The 8,656-nt window shown below is 37.5% G+C and overlaps 1 pseudogene; it reads right to left on the reverse strand.

The window, feature by feature from the left end:
* Window positions 1-337: 337 nt before the first annotated feature.
* LOC138145700 (glycine cleavage system H protein, mitochondrial-like) lies at window positions 338-8,220 on the reverse strand (annotated as a pseudogene).
* Window positions 8,221-8,656: the final 436 nt, after the last annotated feature.

Genomic DNA, 8,656 nt, shown 5'->3' on the forward strand with positions numbered 1-8,656 from the left:
GGAGTTGAATGACCATTATAACATTATTGATTTAAAGCTTTTTACAGATAAAATTCTAACTTTGAAGTACATGGACTAAGAGTTCATTTTTACCACATATGATGTAATAAATTCAGAATTAGAAAGACACTACCTTGAAATTACTAAGAAAACATTGTGCAAAAGGTGCAAATAGTAAAAAGCATTTTTATCTAGTAATTTTTGAGTGATTAGATTTTTTTTCAAGCCATGGTGTTGTTTCAGAAGTGTTAAAGTTGCTAACCTTCCATATATCACTAATTTAGGACAAACTATATTGGGCTGTACTCTTATGCTAGTTTATTTGGGGATCCAGCTTTCAATCCTCAATATATTTTATGTATCTCTCATGTGCATCCTTACTCATCAGTTCAGCTTCCGAAGGGTTGCTCAGAGTCATCTTGATTAGCTAACCCTCTTCATAATAAGATTTGTTGACAAGACCTGGGTCTTCTGCAAGAGCTACATGAATTTCAGTTACTTCTCCTGTTAGTGTAAAATAGAGTTCACTGGCAGCTTTCACACTTTCCAAAGCTCCAAACTCATCTTGTTTCTTCAATTTTGTTTCAACTGGGGCAGCTATATGGTACAGTGAATAGAGCACTGGTCTTGGAGTCAGGAGGACCCGAGTTCAAATTCGACCTCAGACACTTGACACTTAACTAGCTGTGTGACTGTGGGCAAGTCACTTAACCACAATTGCCCTGCCTTCTCCCCTCCCACCCCCCAAAAAAAGACAATTTTGTTCCAACTTCTGGAAGACTACAGTAAACTACATCTCCCAATGCTTCCTGTGCAAAATTGCTGATTCCCACTGTTCCAATACCATTTTCAGTTGATATCCACTCATGCTTGTGGGTGAATTTTCAACCAGCAAGTCCCAGGGCACTGGTGCAGAGGCCCTGGGAGTAGGCTGCTATTAGGAAGGGATGGGAGCCTAGGCTGGCACAGGCATGGAGGCAGGGGGGAAGGGAAGTAAAGAAGGTGGGGGGTGGCACAGGGGTGGGGCAGTGGTGGCAGAGGCTCAGAGTGAGTCCAGAGACTCAGGGGTCTCAGCCCTAGCCGCTGCCCACAGGGGCGAGGGCACACTTCTGGCCTCTCACAGCACCATCTTTTCCTTATAACAGCATTTTTTGTGGTGGCAAAGAATTGGAAATTGAGAGGATGCCCATCATTTGGGGAATGACTGAACAAGTTGTGGTATATGAATGTAATGAAATAATAAAGAAATGATGAGCAGACCGATTTCAGAAAAACCTGGGAAGACTTGCATAAACTGATACTGAGTGAACTGAGCAGAACCAAGAGAACCTCGTACATAGTAACAGCAACATTGTGTGATGACCAACTTTGATGCACTTAACTTTTCTCAGCAATGCAATGATCTAAGTCAGTTCCAAAAGACTTGTGATGGAAAACGTTATTCACCTCCAGAGAAAGAACTATGAAGTCCGAAGGCACACTGGAGCATGCAATTTTCTCTCTCTGCTTTTTTTTTCTTTATTTCTTATGGTTTTCCCCTTTAGTTTTGATTCTTCTTTCACAATATGACTAATTTGGAAATATTTTTAATATGATTGTACGTGTGATCTATATCATGCTTCATGCAGTCTTTAGAACTCAAACTATTATAAAAGTGAATGTTGAAAACTAAAACTAAATAATGATTTAGAGCATTTTTATATGACTATGTATAGTTTTGATTTCTTCACTGAAAAACTCTTCTTATTCTCTGACCATTTATCAATTGAGAAATGACTTGTATTCTTATCAGTTTGACAGAATTCTTTATATATTGAGAATTAAGACTTTTTTCTGAGAAACTGATTATGAAAAATTTTCCTCAAATTTTCTGCTTTCCTTTTCATCTTGGTTACATTGGTTTTATTTTTTACAAAATCTTTTTAAATTAAAAAAATTAAAATCATCCATTTTACATCTCACAATGCTCTGTCTCTTGTTTATTTGTAAGTGGTTCTTCTATCCATAAGTATGATAAGTAATATGTTCCATGTTCTAATTTTCTTGTGATATCTCCCTTTATAGCTATGTCATGTAGCCATGTTAACCTTGTCTTGATGAATGGTTTAAGATATATGCATATGCCCAGTTTCTGCCTTGCTGCTTTCCAGTTTTCCCAACAATTTTAACCAAATAATGAATTCTTATCCTAAAAATGTAAATCTTTACATTCATTAAACACAAGGTTAATATAATCATTTTACTCCTGTGTATCATATGTCTACTCTGTTCCACTGACTAACCTTTCCATTTCTTAGCCAATAACAGTTTTGATATTTACTTCCATATAAAATAGTTTAGAATCTGGTACTGATAAACTTCCTTTGCATTTTTTAAAAATTAATTTCTTTGAAATCTTGGTCTTTTGTTCTTCCAAATGAATTTTGTTATTTTTTCTAACTTAGTAAAATGATTATATTTTTATCAATTTAATTAGGAGGGCATTGCATTAAATAGATTAGCTGGATAAAATTTTAATTTTTATCATATTTGCTTTGTCTACCCATGAACAATGAATATTTCTCCAATTACTTAAATCTGTATAAATTACTTAAAATATTTCTCCAGTTACTTAAACAGTATAAATACTGTTTTATAATTATATTCATTTAGTTCTGGATATATTTTGACAGGTATGCTCTCAAGTATGCTACACTGTCTACAATTACTTTAACTTGAGTTTCTCTTAGTCTCTCTTCTTGCAGGGTTTTGTTGGTGACATATAAAAATGCTGATGATTTACATGGGTTTATTTTACATCATGCTACTTTGCTGAAATTATTAATTGTTTCACCTAACTATAGCTAAATCACCAGGATTTTCCAAATATATCACTCATATCCTTTGCAACAAAAGACCAGTTTATTACCTTATGACCCATTCTGATTCCTTCAATTTCTTTTTCTTCCCTTATTGGGATTGCTTGCATTTCTAAAACAATATTTAATAATATTGGTGGAGGAGGATCTTTGCCTGAGGTAGTCTGTTCTGTTTTGAAGGCTTGAGAATATGGGTGTTTACTACATTCACTACATGTGCCAACTTCATAATTTCTGTGATGGCTTTGACTTTCTGGTTTGGGGACTCAGTTTTCTGATATTTGAATAAATATTCTAGCATTATCCACCACGTATAGAGCCTGGTATATTTTGTGATTAATAATCATATCAGCATATTTATAGTTACCATAGGCATTGTGAAAATTGCATTGTTTATACACATACCCCCAGCGCTCCCCCATCCCCCATAAAACTACTAATACATTCTGGAAATGTAATAAGAGGTATAAGTGTATATTGCTGCCTGGGTTATTTAGCATTTCTATGCTTATTTAATTGATTACTTTAGGGATAAACAGACCTAAGAAATAAAATCAATCAAAACATCCATACTGATTATCCTTCTAGATAAACCTTAGTCCTATCAGAAAGTAAATGGGAGGCAGTTCTGAGTTTGAGGAATAGGAAGTGACATGATAAAAGCTATTCTAGACTTAGATCACTGTTAGATTGCATGTCAATGGTCAAAATATTGGGAATTTAATAGAAAAGAAGATTAAATTTTTGGCTGTAGAAGTCTTTATATTAAAAGATTAGGGTCCAGAAAGGGGCTGAGACTGCAGTGGAAGATAAGAAGGAGATCTATTTTTAAGGAAAATGAGCAAAACTTTATGAATGCCTAGGAGTAACAGATGATTCTAAAATTGTAAGTCTAGGATGTTGGGAAGATAGTGGAGTCACTGATATTGATGGGAAAATTTATAATATAGGATGATTTGGGAAGTGAGAGGATATGGGCAGTGAAGAGTACATAAGGTGAATAATTTAAAACAATACAATCACATTTAGAGATTAAAATCTATTCTGTAAAATTTTGGTGGATAAGTATCTAATCTTGAATATTTGCAGTGGCAGATAGGTCACTATTTTGTGAAATTAACAATTTCAGTTTAAAAAAATAATTAATGTCCAAAAAGTGACAGAATTTATTATACTTGTATGACATTAATCTCTGGCATTTTACTAAAGAAAATACATTGGTTTCTCTATCTTTGCCTAAAAAAAAAGATAACAGAATCCTATAGTAGGAAGGGCAACCACATATAAAGCACACTTTTCATTCATTAGCTATCTGTAATAATGACTGATATTTTAATAGTAACTTCAACCTACATTCAATTAAGAAGGTATGTGAGTCAGGAGAATTTTCTCCTTTAAGTATTGAAGAGTACACATAGAAATTCTTTCGGATACTAAAGAAAGACCTTGAGATTATTATGAATGATATAAATTATATAAAATCTCTCTAAATATCTATTAAAATAGGCACTGATAAAATGTTAGGAAAATTACTTTTATTGTATTAAAAATCATATTGAATACAAGATGCTGAAATTAGATTATAAGGCCATCTACTATGTTTGACATAACAATAGAAACATATCTTCAGGTATATTTGCTTGTTACAAAATTTTACTTTGAAAACTTCTCTTCTTGTCTGACCTTCTTTTGTTATTGTCCAGTCCTTTTTCAGTCGTGTCCAACTCTTTAAGACCCCATTTAGGGTTTTCTTGGCAAAGATATTGGTGTGGTTTCCCATTTCCTTCTCCAACCATTTTACAGATGAAAAACTGAGGAAAAAGAAAAAGTTAAGTGGCTTGTCTAAGGTCATACAGCTAGCTAGTGTCTGAGACCAGATTTGAGCTCACTAAGAAAAGTTCTACTGACTCCAGACCCAGCACTCTATCCACTGCACCACCTAGCTGTCCCTCCTCTGTCCTTCTGTGGGTAGTGGGAATTTGGAAGGTTCAGAAGAGTCTGAGCATCACCATAAACCAATTATAGCAAACCCTAATGAAATCAGCCTACCATATATGATATTATATCATATCAGAGAGTTAAACAGAAATGGGCATGTTATTTTAAATTTATTTCAATGTAAAGGAAAATGATGTAGATAGTCAAAATAGGGTATTGATTTATAGATTGAAAAAAAATCACAGAAGTTGTTCAATTTCCATATTTTACAGGTGTAGAAAGTAGGACCAGAGAAGTAAAGTGATTGTTACTATCATTGTCATCATTACCATCATCATCGCCATCATAATCACTATTAGGTCTATACACTTAAAGGTTTACAAAGTGTTTCATATATAATATTTTGTTGGATTCTTACAAAAACCTTGTGAGTTTGGTCCTATTTTATACCATTTTACAAATGAGAAAACAGACTGAGATGTTAGGTGACTTCACAGGATTACATAATAGTATCTATGACAGTATTTAATTTGGAATTTTCACTCTTTACTCTAAGTGTCTTTTCTCTGAGTTTAACCCCAGTTTATCGTCTATCTATCTATTTCTATGGTTTATACATAGTTTTCATGTCGTTTTCCCTTTTTTAGACTGTGAGCTCCATGAAAGCAGGCACATAATATAATAATATACTGGCACATAGAAAGTGCTTAAAAAAAACTAATTGACTGACTGATATCCCTTACCAGTTTCTAATCCTTTTCTGTTTTCCTCCTCTTCTTACATCACAGTCAGAAGTAAATATCTGTGATAGTAATGGCAATTAAAGATTCCCCTGTATTGGCTTGGTTTTCAAATTGATTGTATTAAAACCCAGAGTTTGTTAATCCCACCTGTGGGATGGGCTTGTTGATGTGAAAAGAAAGTCCTGAAGTGGGAGGAGCTGGTGATGTAGATTTGGAGAGACACTAGAGAGAGGCGGAAGATCTTTTTTGGAAGCAGCACCCTCGTGGAGGCAGAGAGAGAAAGACTGAGAGAATTGAAGGGGGCCACTTTGAATCTCCCTGGACTTTTGAGACCTACCCCCTGAGCTGCCAAGGACTGAGGAGACATGGCTGTTTTGCTGGTACTTTGTCTGTCTGTTTTGATATTGTTTTGCCAGATTTGTCCACTGTTGAAAGACAATCCTTTTGTTGAAGAAGTCCTGGAACCTGGCTGTTGTCTAAGAAGCCCTGAGACTGTCCTGCAGACAGAGAGTGAATACTGTCCACTGGTGAAGGACAGTGCTGTTGTTGCAGGGGTCTGGAGACTGTCCTGCAGACAGAGTGAATACTGTCCACTGGTGAAGGGCAGTGCTGTTGTTGCAGGGATCTGGGAACCTTTCTGTTGGTTCAGAAGCCCTGAAGAAGGATTTTCTTGTTGTATGTTTACAGAAATCCTGGGAGAGGGTTTTGCTAATGTTTTCAGGGGTCCTAGGACTGTTCTGCAGACAGAGGATGAATTAATGAAGAGACTGGCAATGTATCTTGTGACCTTGCTAAGCCTTGTCTCCCCAGGAACTAAGATTGCTGAGAACTTGCCTCAAGTCAAGATGAAGAAAAGACCTCCATTTGGGTATTAAGGGCTGTGCTTAAACTTGATGTAACTCTGGGGTAGATTCAATTGTGATCCAGGGGTGGGGAACTTTTGACCTTTTTGTGTTCTATGGTTGAACAAATGAATGTACTTTACTTATGTTTGGAAACTAATCTCCATTTGAGAAGAGGGGCTTTGTGGTGGACTAAATGAAGGTACAGCCTAGGGGTGGAGTAGTATTTACAATAGGGACTTTGTAATTGATTGAATGAATGGAAGGTCCTGGGGTGGGGTAGTACTTGGAGATTATTTAATTGCACTTAGTAAATGCTGTATTTTGAATGATGTCATGTTTTGATCTTCTCTGTTCTTGGTTGGTCACTGAATAAAATGGAGAGCACCTATGCTGGTATTTTGAACCTTGGGAAGTTGCCTTTCCTTGGCATTACATTATGGATGGGTGACCTCTCCGAGTTGTCCACATGCTCTGGCAAGCTGGACCCACACCCCAGAACCTCCACCCTAGACTGCAATTCAGATCCAGGAAGGTTAAAGCAAGAGTGACTACCCCTCAGACTTGTGCTTGGTCCCCCTATACTCTACAAGCCAGAAGCTGAAGCCGCCACATGGTGCTGGCTGGCTGTGCCCTGGTCTCAGAGGCTTCTCACCCTGGGGGTAAAAGCCAAGCACTCTGACTTACTGGTCCCAAAGTCTGGAATGTACTGACTTCTCTCTTTTTCCTTTGTGTCTATGTGTTGATAAATCTGTAAAGGCCATAGCTGCTGCTGATCTAGAGTCCCTCTGGCCGCAGCTGGTCAGGTCTGCCCTGGGGCTAAAGCCTCAACTTGGGGCTGGGCTGGGCTCCCAGAGCCCTGCACTGGATTCCTGCCTACCTGCCGGGCTGTCCTCAGTGGGAGGTTAGCTTCTCTGCATCATTTTGTGGGTTCTGCAGCTCCAAAGTTTGTTTAGAGTCCCCTTTTTATATGGATTGGGGAGGGTGGAAGCCGGAGCAGCAGGGAGGTCCTGCTTCTACTCCACCATCTTGGCTCCACCCCTGTGTCACTTCTTCTGACTACCTTGTAAGCCACTTGCATAAGTTCTCCATAAAATAGTCCTTTAGGTAAATGTACATTTGACATTTGAATGTGACCAACCCATTACAGTTGTATTCTCTGCAGGAGAGTTTAAATTCTTGACAACTTAGCTCAAGAAAGGACCTCAGTGTCTGGTACCTTATCTTTCTCGGTGGTCTTCTGAATCTTCTTAAGAAATTTCCGATGGAAGTGATTCATATTCCTGGTACGGCACTGGTATACTGTCCAGGTGTACAACAATGAAGTTAACACCTTAGTTAGACTTGAAGTTTGGTAGTCAGTTTAACTTCTCCCCCACATATTCCTTTGGAGCCTCCCAAATATAGAGATAGTTATGTCAAGGGTGTGTGTGTGCATCAACCTCATCACCTATGTGGACATCCCTGGAATGTATGGTGGAAAAGTAAGTGAACTTATCCACAATATTCAAAAATTCTTCATTTGCTATAATGGATCCTTCAATGTATGAATGGTGTGATGGTGGCTGGTGGAGGACCTCTGTTTTCTTGGTTTTATTTGTTAGGCCGAAATTAGCATAAGATGCAGAAAATCAATCCATACTTTGTTGCATCTCAGTTTCAGAGGCTGCATTGAGTACACAATCATTTCTGAACAAAAAAATAGGTGTACCAACTCTCCCTCCACTTAGTCTTGGCATGTAGCCTTTTCAAGTTGAATAATTTACCACCATTGTGGTAGTTGATCTTGATGCCATTTTCATCCTTCTTGAAGGTGTCTAACAATATTACTGAAAGCATCATGATAAAAATATGGGAGTATAAACACACAACCTTGCTTCACTAAATTGGTGATTGGGAAAGCACAAGAATATCATTCATTATCCAGAACCTGGCAATCATACTGTCATGAAACTGATGCACAATACTGATGAACTTCTTCAGGCACCCAAATTTTGTCATTTTTTTCCACAAGTCCTCACAACTGACAGCATCGAAAGCTTTGGTTAGATAGACAAACATTTTGTACAGACCTCTATGTTGCTCCTGGCAATTCTCCTAGAGTTGTTAAGCAGCAAACACCACAACAATAATTACTCAGCCCTTTCTGAAGCCACACTGGCTCTCAGGTAGATGACAGTCTTTCAGGTGAAGGATCAACCTGTTAAGGAGGATTTTGGCAAGACGCTTGTCATCAGTGACTGAGAGAGGACCCCCCCCATGATTGTCCCATTTT

The sequence above is a fragment of the Petaurus breviceps genome, unplaced genomic scaffold, assembly GCF_028583685.1.
Source record: "Petaurus breviceps papuanus isolate PSGF00001 unplaced genomic scaffold, PetGlider_PUasm1.0 90743, whole genome shotgun sequence".
In the NCBI taxonomy this organism is placed as follows: Eukaryota; Metazoa; Chordata; class Mammalia; order Diprotodontia; family Petauridae; genus Petaurus; species Petaurus breviceps.